Here is a 12,376-nt window from a genome sequence, read left to right as displayed (position 1 = left end):
TTTATTGAATAGAAAGAATATTGGGTAAGGGTAACTACTTGATAGGGACTCCAGACAGAAAGAAATCTCACAGAGTATGTCATGTGAATATGCTGAAAAGGTATTTCGACAGGGAAGGAGTGCAACAGGAGAAGGTGTTAATGATTACAGTACAGGAGGAAGAACCACGTTCAGAGGATTCTGAACTGGACATTCCTCAAATTAAAGTGGACAATGAGGAAGTTGTCCAAAATTGGGATAAATTATTCAATAACCTTACTGAGGAAAAAATTGAAATGAACTGAAAGAGTTATTAGTATTATATGGGGAGATATGAGGAAATTCAATGGGAAATACGACCTAATTGTGTATAATGTAGAGAAAGGACATGCTGTTCCGAGAAAGCAGCATCCTTTTAGGCATCATCCTCTAAAGTTGGTAAAGGTTCAGAAGGGGATTTAACACATGCTCCAAGATGACATATATCGACCTCGGTTACAGTGACTGGAACTCACCCAAAGTCATTATACTGAAGCCAGGTGGTACCCAACGATTATGTGTGAACTATCGCAAAGTCAATGCAGTTAAAAAAAAAGGATGTAATTCGAATTACGCAATTGGAAGGCTTCAGTGGTAAGGTGGGACAAGCAACTTACAGTTGGTATGAAAAACATGTCGGTCACGTTCTAGAGACTAACCAACAAGTTGCCAGATTATCCAACATGTGCTGTACATTGATGACCTCGTGATTTTTAGTCACTCATGGAAGCATTTATCAGACTTGTTTAATCGATCTGGATGGCAGACTTGGTGGTAAACCAAGCAAAACGTCAATTTGCTAAAGCTCACGTCAATGGTGTCATGAGATGTAAACGTGAAGAAAATTGGGGAATTTCCCGCATATTCGACAAAAGGAGCTATATTATGGTTCCTGGGATTGAGTGGAATTTATCGAAAGTTTGTGCCTAATTTTAGCAGTATGGCTGCTCCACTCACTGAATTGCTCAAGAAAGGCAAGACACTTCAGGGGAAAATGTCTGAGAAAAGACATTTGACAGCACGCACAATGTGTTAACCACTGCCCCAGTATCAGCTACATCTGATTAAGCAAAGCCTTTCAAGGTGGCTATAAATGCGAGTGATGTGGGTGTCGGTGCTGCACACCTGCAGGAAGACGACGAGAAGATAGAAAGACTTATTGGTATTTATTCAGAAAGTTAAACGTTTATTGGTAGAAATATTCAACAGCTGAGAAAGAGACTTTGAGCTAAATGTTGGCACGACAACATTTCAGTTTTTATATTATCAGCAATACATCTGAGACAACTGGAAGTACTGATCATAACCCATTGAAGCTTTTGGAGAAATTTAAGGACAAAACTGCGAGTCTGTTTAGCTCGAGCCTGTAATTTCAGCCACACAATTTGAAAATTGTGCATGTGGCAGGTCTTGAAAACATGATTGAAGGACAGATCGACACACTCAGAGGTAGGTGTATCACACACTGAATTTGGATGTAGTTCTGCAGGTTTGCACATTTGTACTAAGTGAATGCATAAGTGTGTTTTTGTGTACCAACCACTACTTTTGGTGATTTTGAGAACTGAAGACATCTTTGGATATTAATGATTCAGTTTTATATGGTCCCTTCACAAGGTTATGTTGTGCTTGATTTCTTTGGTAGAGAGGTTCTAACCGACCCAAGGTTCCAAAGTGTCTCAATTTTGAACGGCTCATTGGGGTCCTTTGGTTTATACCAAACTGGTCATACCTCAAGAAGAAGGCTTTCAAGTCTAAAAACAAAAACTGGTATAATCAATGGGACATGGCCAGATCTCCACCTGCGCAGTTCAGTCAGTTTGAAGGTTATATAAGTCAGGGTCACTGTTGAAACTGGACGCTCTCCCCGTTCTTCTGTCCTCTGAATTCGTAACCTGTAAGCTTGGTTTGTGTAATTTTTACTCTTTGTGCCAAGGGGTTTGTTTATTTGGAATGTTGAAAGCAATTTGGAACAGCATCATTAAGTCGGGAAGGCCTGTCAGGTTCGGATCGGATGAGTTATTTGGGTATTCTATATTCGGTTGCTTGTGTTTCCTTATTTAATGTTTTAAATAAAATAAGTTTGTTTAAAACTCGGCAGTCTGACCAGCTAAGTCACTCTGGGGATATCCACTATGTACTTACATTCAACAATTAACAAATCTACGGTCTGCGCGACCTGCTTAAAATGTATTGAGGAGTTGGGCCTGCTCCATAAAAATGTATAATAATCTTATTCATCAAAAGTTATGATTTAACGAGTAAGAGAAGGAATGAATATGATATTAGCTATGACACAGAAAGGATTGGGGTCAACAACTGAGGAGACCCCCTCTGATTACAAAAAGATCTTGATCAAATGGGTCAATCGGCTGACAAATAGCAGACAGAGTTCAATCTGGATGAATGCGAGGTGCAGGCAGTAGTGTGTGTTTGCTGCTGTCTGCTGCACCAGGAATGGGATAATTTTATTCCCCATCTCCTGGGTTCAGCACATCGATGTCCTTCGTGATCTTTGAGAGACCTTACTCTTTACTGGTTAAGTCTTGCTGTTAATGTTGTTGCACAATATCTTTGAATGATCATTAATCTTATGTGCCCATGCTATTTCATGTATCTTTTTGGCTTTCCTTGTTTCTCTCAAAATGGTGCCCCACTCTCTTTATATTGATTAAGAGATCAATTCAATAATGTTGTCTGTATCTAAAGTAAGTCTGTCTTTTATTTTTGAGTGGAAGCTCAATAACTTTAGTCATCCATTGTTCTTTAACGTTATCAGCTTTACAATTTTATCTAACAGGAACATAATGCCTCTCAACTCACGTTGTCAGACTGTTGAATGCCTCCCCCTTGTCAGACATTAATTTACCGCGAGAAGTCTACTCCCATCAAATTTGGACACTCCTTGTCCCATTCCATTCAAAATTATGGTACTCCAATGAAAAAGATAATATTAATGGAAGGCGTATTATTTTCCATTAATAGTTACGATTGCAAGACCCAAAGGTATTCCCCCATGTTTACTTCAATCTCTTGCCCTGACTATTTCACAAAACCAGGTCTCGTTTTGCTCCTTCTCTATTAGGCTGATCCACGTACTGATGAAGACAATTTTCTTCGACACATTTGACAAATTCTTCATGATTCAACCCTTTAGCGCTATGGTGGTCCCAATAGTTTTTTTTAGAAAATTAAAATCCCCATTACTACAACCTTATTAAGCTTACATATATCTGAGATCTCCCTACAAGTCTGGTTCTCAATTTGTTTCTTTCAGTTGGAGAGCATATGGAACAATAAAGTCAACGTACTCCTTCCTTTCTTATTTTTAATTTCTAACAATATATTGTCATTGGACGATTTGCCACAAACGAGCATGTAATGCAATCTCTTCAAAGTGATCTTTACTTTCTTATTTTTAACACTACCCATGCATTTTACCTGATGATTTTTGAGAAATAACTTCTCCAGTTACACCAATATTTTATCCCTTAATCTAAAACGGCAGGCCTCCCCGTCACCACACACCGTATGCCACTTTTTCTATCCATTCTATGACACCTACCACCTGGAACATTGAATTGACAGTCTTGACCATCTCTCCGTCTAATGTGAGGACTGCAGATGTGGAGATTAGAGTCGAGAGTGTGGTTCTGGAAAAGCACAGCAGGTTAGGCAGCCCCCGAGGAGCATGAAAATCAATTATTTGAGCAAAAGACCTTCAACAGCCCTTTCCAGATGTTGGGCATTTGCCCGAAGCGTCAATTTTCCTGCTCCTCGGGTGCTGCCTGACCTGCTGTGCTTTTCCAGCACACACTCTCGACTTGAATATCTCTCCACCAACTTTCAGTAATAAATATGATAACCCAATCCTATGTTCTTAAACATGCCCTGAGTTCATCAACCTTCCCCAAAAGACATAGGAGAATTGACGTTTCAGGCATAAGCCCTTCTTCAGGAATGAGGAGGGTGTACCAAGCAGGCTAAGATAAAAGGTAGGGAGGAGGGACTTGGGGGAGGGGCGTTGAGAATGCGATAGGTGAAAGGAGGTTAAGGTGAGGGTGATAGGCCGGAGAGGGGGTGGGGGCGCAGAGGTCGGGAAGAAGAGTGCAAGTCAAGAAGGCGGTGCTGAGTTTGAGGATTGGGACTGAGAAAAGGTGGGGGGAGGGGAAATGAGGAAGCTGGAGAAATCTGCATTCATCACTTCTGGTTGGAGGGTTCGTCGGCAGAAGATGAGGCGCTATTACTCCAGGTGTGGTGTTGCCATGGTCTGTCGATGGAGGAGGCCAAAGGACCTGCATGTCCTTGGTAGAGTGGGAGGGGGAATTAAAGTGTTCAGCCACGGAGCGGTTGGGTTGGTTGGTGCGGTTGCTACAGAGGTGTTCTCTGAAATGTTCTGCAAGTAGGCGGCCTGTCTCCCCAATGTATAGGAGGCCACATTGGGTGCAGCAGATGCAGTAAATGATGTGTGTGGAGGTGCAGGTGAATTTCTGATGGATATAGAAGGATTCCCTTGGGGCCTTAGAGGGAAGTGAGGGGGGAGGTGTGGGCGCAACTTTTGCATTTCTCCGGTTGCAGGGGAAGGTGCCAGGAGTGGAGGTTGGGTTGGTGGGGGGTGTGGATCTGACAAGGGAGTGGCGGAGGGAGCGGTCTTTCCGGAACACTGATAGGGGTGGGGAGGGAAATATATCCTTGGTGGTGGGGTCCATTTAGAGGTGGCGGAAATAATGAAGGATGATCTGATGTATCTGGAGGTTGGTGGGGTGATAGGTGAGGACCAGTGGGGTTCTATCCTGGTTGTGATTGGAGGGGCGGTGTTCAATGGCGGAGGAGCGGGAAGTGAAGGAAGCTAGGAACCCTCCAACAACAAGGGATGAATGCAGATTTCTCCAGCTTCCTCATTTCCCCTCCCCCCACCCTCAGACTCAGCACCACCTTCTTGACCTGCAATCTTCTTCCCGACCTCTCTGCCCCCACCCCCTCTACGGTCTATCACCTCCTTAACCTCCTTCCACCTATCGCAATCCCAACGCTCCTCCCCCAAGTCCCTCCTTCCGACCTTTTATCTTAGCCTGCTTGGCACACCGTCCTCATTCCTGAAGAAGAGCTTATGCCCGAAACGTCGATTCTCCTGCTCCTTTGATGCTGCCTGACCTGCTGCGCTTTTCCAGCAACTCATTTTTAAGTTCTGATCTCCGCATCTGCAGTCCTCACTTTCTTCCCCATAAGACCCCTTGCATTGAAATAAATGCAACTTATTGCTTCAGAATTACTGTGTATTCTGACTCTCTCATCTTTCGTTTCTAATGGACGTGCTCTACTCACATTCATAACTTTCTCCATCCATCCGTCCATTCACACTGCCAATTAGAATAACCCCCTTGCCTTCTCTATCAATATAATGTCTCCGTATATAGAGTGAGCTAATCTCCCTGCTAAGATATTGGTAGATTTCCAGTTTAGATTAGAACAATCCTGCTTGAACATGTGTTTTCTATTCCAAAACACATTTCAATTTCCCAAGAATCTAAATCCCTCAACCACAACCCAAATCTTCAGTCATTGATTTTTCTCCGTTAACCTTTCGTTCCTCCACCGGTTGGGCTTGGCATTGGGAGGAAACCACAAATTACTACTTTTAAAGTTTTATTTTTAATCTACCTCACCTCTTAAATTCACTCTGTACTGCTTGAAACTTTTCTCTAAAAATGTCATTCCTAGCAATATGCACAACAATCTATGACTACTCAATCTCACATTTAACAATGTGCTGGAAACGTTTCGAGCCATTCTTAAGCCTAGCACAAACAATTATAAACTCATGCTCACTGCCACAGAATCTGCTGATGCTTCTGACTGAAAAGCCCACTTTAGCAATAATTCTACTAAATCTTCTCTAACACTGCCTGATATAAAAATCGTTCCAAAAGTCAAAAAACTGACGGCTCTTCCATTTTCCTCAGAAAGACTACCTTCTTCAACAGTTCCAAAAAGGGAAAGTCTTTTTAAAAGAGGAATAGTCGCCGGAGACGTTTGAACTACCTTCTTATCTTTCCTGACAGTCACCATTTTTCTGAATGCTTTGCAGGGTAGTACTTTTTTTCTAAATCTTCTAACCATCCTCTCTGTGCATAAATAACATTATGTCTAAAAGCAGGATTTTTCACAACACTTTATTTATATGTTACCTTTCATTACCTATAGATAATAATGTTAAAATGGAAGAAAAAACATATGCACATCGCTCACATAAAAATTTCATAAAATCAACCCTTTAGCTAATTAACTCAAGATAAATATTCATCTTCAATATATTCCTAGAAGAAAAGTTTTCTCCTGAGATGAAAACAGATAGGACTCTCCGGAATGAAGGCACTGCTCCTTATTTAAATAAATGTTTAATTTTTCGAAACATAAACAAACTTTCACAGTGTTAAAAAGAAACCTTTAAGAACATGTGAAAAGAGGAAGTGTTGGTTTTGCCTATGCCATTTCTGAGTTTACCATTATTATCTCGTTGTTTTCATCCTCTAAGACGCCAATATTTAATTTTAACATTCTTTTACTTTTTGTCTTCTGGGAGAAATGTTATTTAGTAATTCTTATGCTTTCCACTCATTTTGCTTCATAGACATTTTGATATTGTTTTTAGAATCCGTTTGCTTGCATTTAAATCGTTTTTCTTTAATTTATTCATAGGATGAGGGCGTCGCTCGGTTAGACAGAACTTATTATCCATTCCTAGAGGGCAGTTAAGAATCAACCAAATTTGTGTGGGTTTGAAGTCATACATAGGTGAAATCAGGTAAGAATGATGGTTTCCGTCCCTCAAGGACACTCATGAAATATATGGCTGTTTTTAACAGTGCGCAATGCTTTCACGATCATCAATTGACCATTAATTTCAGGTCCATCTACCGTGACAGCATTGGAACCCGAGTCCCCAGAACATCATCTGGATGAGCAGTCGGCGATAATACCATCAGGCCATCACTGTCTTGTTATTGTTGACTTCCTTGTGAAGCTATGCATCACTTTTCATCTTTTTACAATTCCTTATCCGCTAAGGATTGCACTTCAATTGAGGTCGCTTGATTATCTCCCGAAGTAGTTACCACTGTTATTCAACTGTCCTGCACTTTAATGTTTTTGCTAAGTCTACTTGGGCAAATCGCTTCCTCGGGCCAGTAAAGTTGTCATTGCCCAACACTAACCCTCTCGATGTGACTGTCTTCACTGTTTCAATCTGAATGTGAACCTACAGCATGCTGTGCCACTCTTTCTAAGATAATCCTTACGACAATATGATTTATCACTCCTTCCTTATTACATAATACCAAGTCGGTTCTCTGGTTGATCCCAGGACACGCTAATCGACGAAATAATCCCTAAAAGATTCGATGAGTCGTTCTTTGTGTCTCCCCTTGCAAATTGATTAATCCAGTCAATATTACCCATTATCACTCGTGTGCCCTTGTCTCGAGCCATCATTATTCCCTGGTTCATGCTATTCCCTACTTTGAAAGTAGTTTGCCAGGATGGGGGGTTTGTGGGCTGGAAATGCTCCTCCCAATGGATTTCTTTTAATGTGTTCTATTTCGAACTGGACTGATTCATCATTTTTGTCCCACGTGTTAATATCATTTCTTAATACAACCTTGACAAGACCCTTGACCAAAACAGACACTCCATCTACTGTACCCATGGACATTTAACACCGCAGTCCTGACCTTCCTGTAATCACGTTTCAGTAATCCCCACAATGCCATATCTATTTATCTCAGTTTGAGCTGTCAGCTCATTCATTTTATTGCAAATACTGCACGCTTTCAGTTAAGTTTTTTTTTTACATAAGTTCCATTGATTTGTCTTTTTTTAAAATACTTTTGTGCACAGGCTCTCCATCCTTATTTATTGATCCCCAATAACAGTGAGCCCATCATTTATTCCAACTTTCTACTCATATTTTTAAATTGTTATGATTCTTTCCCTCAGCATGTTCATTGTACTGGCCCTACTTGTTTATTCAACCACCCTCTACTTTCTGTTCAGTTTCTGACCTGCTGCTTTGTTTCCCAGCCTCCTGAGTTGCACGATCACAACTCCCTTCCAGGATGTTGGGGCCCCTCTAGTTAAGGTACACACTTTCATTTTTGTACAGTTCCCACCTGCCCCGGAACTTTCTTTGCATGACCTTTCAACCTTCCATTCTTCTCACCAATGTCATTGAGATCAATGTGAACGACGACCGCTGGCTGTTTCCCCTCCCAATTCAATATGCCCTGCGCATGCTCGTAGGCATTCTTGATCCTGGCACCGACCACCCTTTTTATGAAGAAATCATAGAATCATAGATTCCCTACAGTGAGGAAGCAGGCCATTTCACACAGCACGTCCATGCTGAGCCTCCGAAGAGTAACTCACCCTGAACCATTCCCCTACTCTATTACTCTGCATTTACCCATGACCAATGTACCTGACCGGCACGTCGCTGAACACTCTTGGCAAAAAGTAAACTTCCCAGACCCATTCCGCTATGCTGTGTCGAATCAGCATTCTCACAACAGATACTGCCAAAACTACTGAGTATTTCTAGAAACTTCTGGTTTTGTCACCGATGATGATTGCATTTTGATGAAAAAAAAGTATGTAACTCAGACTTGAAACAAAGCTGAATTTAAACTCCCAGGAGAAAATTAAATATCTGGTCGTTCGATGACCCCAGTAAAGTTTCAGTAAATTACTTCCATTTGGCCCATGAACGTCATTTGTTCACTTTCCCAATCAATGAATAAAGGAGATTGTTTAGCATCTTTTTTGATATCAGAAAACTTGGAAACGTTGCACTTTTACTCCTTCATATGGATATGATTACATCTCGTTCTTTCGTCTTAGTGCAACTAAAGATGATTATTCACAAGGGAAACACACACACACACACACACACACACACAATGTAATACTTTGTCGAAGAATGCCAGTAACATTGTAAGTAATTGGAATGATAACTGGAAAGAAGGAAATAAATAATGGAAGGATGAGAGAAGATGGGTCTTTTTCGGAACAGAAAATACGTTTATGTGAACTTGCTAAGTTAATCAAATTTATGAAAAACTATGCAGGGCAGAAAAAAAGATATTGTTATGAAGATGTAGAGGTATACTTTCCCGTTAAGGGAGACAGGAAGCTGGCACAACGAGTTCTGAAAGAAGTTAAAATGTGACATTTGTCTGTGAAACCAATAGTGATGCTGAGTTGCCATGGAAGAAAATCAAATGCAAATTCAGCCAGACAGATTAAATTATGCACTAACAAACTGAAATCAAATCGGGATTGAAATGTAATGTATTTGATGGCATCAATATTAATGAAATTATCCGATGCGTTGTGGTATGATACTGGACATTTTGAACATTTAGGGGGAGAACTACTAAAGCCATCCACAAAGATAGACAGCGAGTTGAAGAGCTTCCTTGGTTACACATTGAATTATTTTCCCCACTAAACTTAATGGCTAACTGGTCTATAGCTCCCCACCATTTTCTACATCTCTTTTTAAACTGTGGTGTCTGATTTCCTGCTTTCCAATCTACTGGAACTGCACTAGAGTCCAGTGAATTTAGAAAAATTTCCACAAATGCATTTATTTTTTCACCCACTACCTCTGTTAGTAAATTGTGATGCATTCCATCAGAGCCAGGAGACTTATCTACCTTTAGCCCCATTAGCTTGATCAACACTATCTCTGTGGTGGGAATGATTGTTTCCAGGTTCTCACCTACCTTCATCGCTTTGACAATTACTGGCATGTTACTAATGTATTTCACAGACAAGATCGACAAAATATGTGCTCAAATCCTCGGCCATTTCCTCATACCCCATTACTGAATCCCACATCTCACCCTCTAAAGGACAATTGCTTACCTTAGCCACCATTTTTGTTTTATATATTTATAGAATCTTTTGGTAGCTGTCTTTATATTCTGCGGTAGTTTACTCTCATAATCTATCTTATGTTTTTGATAGTTTTTTTGCTGCTTTCTTTTGACATTTATATTTTTCCAAGTCTTTTAGTTTCCCAGTGATCTTTGTCATTATTTATGCCAGTTATTTGATAGCATCCCTTATTTTCTGGGACATCCACGACAGATTACTACTTTCCTTCAGTCCTTCCATTTCCCTGTTATATACTGTCGCTGAGCACTTGGAAAAATTGCATTGAAAGCCAGCCAGTGTTCATCAACGGTTCCACCTTAAAGTCCTTTCTTCCAGCCAACTTGAGCTAACTGCTCCCTCATCCTATTGTAGTCTCCTTTATTAAAGCTGGTATTGGATTTTGTCTTCTTACCTTCCATCTGTATGCTGACTGCAACCATACTTTAAGTGCCAATAATTTATCCCAATACATTTATTTATTAATCTCATTCTTTATCTCTCGAGACTAAGGCTTCCCAGTCTTGCTGGGAAGATTTGACTTGTTTGTTGTTTTTTTTCTTCTGTGAAGGCAGAACTAATGTATTTGCTTCATAGTTCTGTCACTTCCCTGCTGTAATGTTGCATTCTCTGGGTTCAGACTGTAATGAAGTTGCACTTGGTTTCTCTTACCTTTTCCGTTGACAGTTCACACTTATAATTCTTGTTAATAATCTCTTCAGAAACCGACCAATTCATATTCACACCATGCAATCACAGGAGCAGAGACTCTCTTCTATCAGAAGTTTTAATTAGATTAGGACATCAGATCTGTAAACAATACTCCATGTACAGTCTCACCAACACTCTGTGTAACTCGTGCAGAATGTCTTTACTTCTAGTCGAAATAAATTACTGTAGAAGCTGCAATCTGTACTGAAACCCACACGTGGTAGATATCACAGTGAGTCAGACAGCATCCGTGGAGAGAGAGAGCATGGAGCTCTACACCGCCTATATACTGATTCTCTTTAAATAAAATCAAACCTAACTTTTACTTTGCTCAATTTGCGTATGTTTCTCCTAGTGTACTTTATTTTCTATGTTAACTTACTGCATGAGTTCTTGAAAATCCTCCTGAGTATCTAACTATAGCATATTCACTGGTTTTCCATTGTTTACATTCACAAGGGTTATCTTCAAGCAAAAAGTTTGCAAATTTTGACTACCCTTTCAGAAATCTAGCATCATTCTCTTGACGTTTGCTATTGTTCTCTAAGTGTCCAATATCAGATTCTTTATAATAAATTTCAACAGATTCCCTACTGTGCATAACAGGTTAGCTGGTCTGTAGGTCTCCACTCTCCCTCCTCTTTCTTTCTTAAATCCTTGGAATGCATTCATTATCTTCCAAATTGGACATGGAAAAATACAATGATCCTCAATGCAATCAATCTCTGCACTGCTGCTTTCTCTGAAATTTCAGTATGAGTTACATCGGGTCTGTCAGAATTATTAATCCTCAATTCACATATGTTTTCAAATACTACCTCATCACTGATATGGAAGACTTTAGCGTTTAGTTACACAAATCCCATGATCACTTGTTATTTCCTCCATGAAGACAGACACTAAGTAACTAGTTAGTTTCCCTGTCATTTTTTCTGTTCTCTGATCACACAACACCAATTTCAAAAAAGTCTGAAATCTAGCTCGGTGCTCAAAATACTGTTAAAGCAACCGATCTCACACACCCTCGTGAAATCCATTTCCCCAGCATTAAAATTCACTTGGGTTAACACTGCTCCGATATTACTTGAAGCTGCCCATTTTTATTGTAGTACCCACAAAACTTGGATATGTAATTTCCTGTTTTGTTATAAAAACAGCATTTGTATCACAATTTTGTCTTTGAGGTATAACTCCCATAAATGTTTGTTTCTACTTGCTGTTTCTGAGCTCCACCTTACCAGATTCTGTGGAATCTGAGTGACATGGGCTCTGGGGAGATTAATGGCAGATTCAGGCGAGATGTTTGGTGAGGTATATCTAAACACTGATGTCATCTCACAACATCCTACCCATTTCTCTCAAGTGTCATTATGACATTTTCACCAGATCTCCCATTGTGCTGGTGAAGTAGAGAAGGACAATAATCTTTTAACAATGCTGTGTATTCCCTCAAACAACTGATTCTGCTCTAACCTGGATGGGAACCTTACAGCAGGCTGGTGAAGTGCTTCTGATGATGTACAGGATCTCGGTGAGATCACATCTGGAGTAGTGTGAACAGAATTCATCTCCTCACTGGGGAGATTGGAATTAACTCAGAGATTATTCCCCCAACTGATTTGTGCAATGAAGATGTCAAACGTAGAATTCCTACAATGTGGAAGCAGGCCATTTGACCCATCGACAGCAAACTAATCCTCCGAAGACCACCACA

The sequence above is a fragment of the Chiloscyllium punctatum genome, chromosome 17 (genome assembly GCF_047496795.1).
Source record: "Chiloscyllium punctatum isolate Juve2018m chromosome 17, sChiPun1.3, whole genome shotgun sequence".
In the NCBI taxonomy this organism is placed as follows: Eukaryota; Metazoa; Chordata; class Chondrichthyes; order Orectolobiformes; family Hemiscylliidae; genus Chiloscyllium; species Chiloscyllium punctatum.
This window is presented reverse-complemented; position numbering follows the sequence as displayed.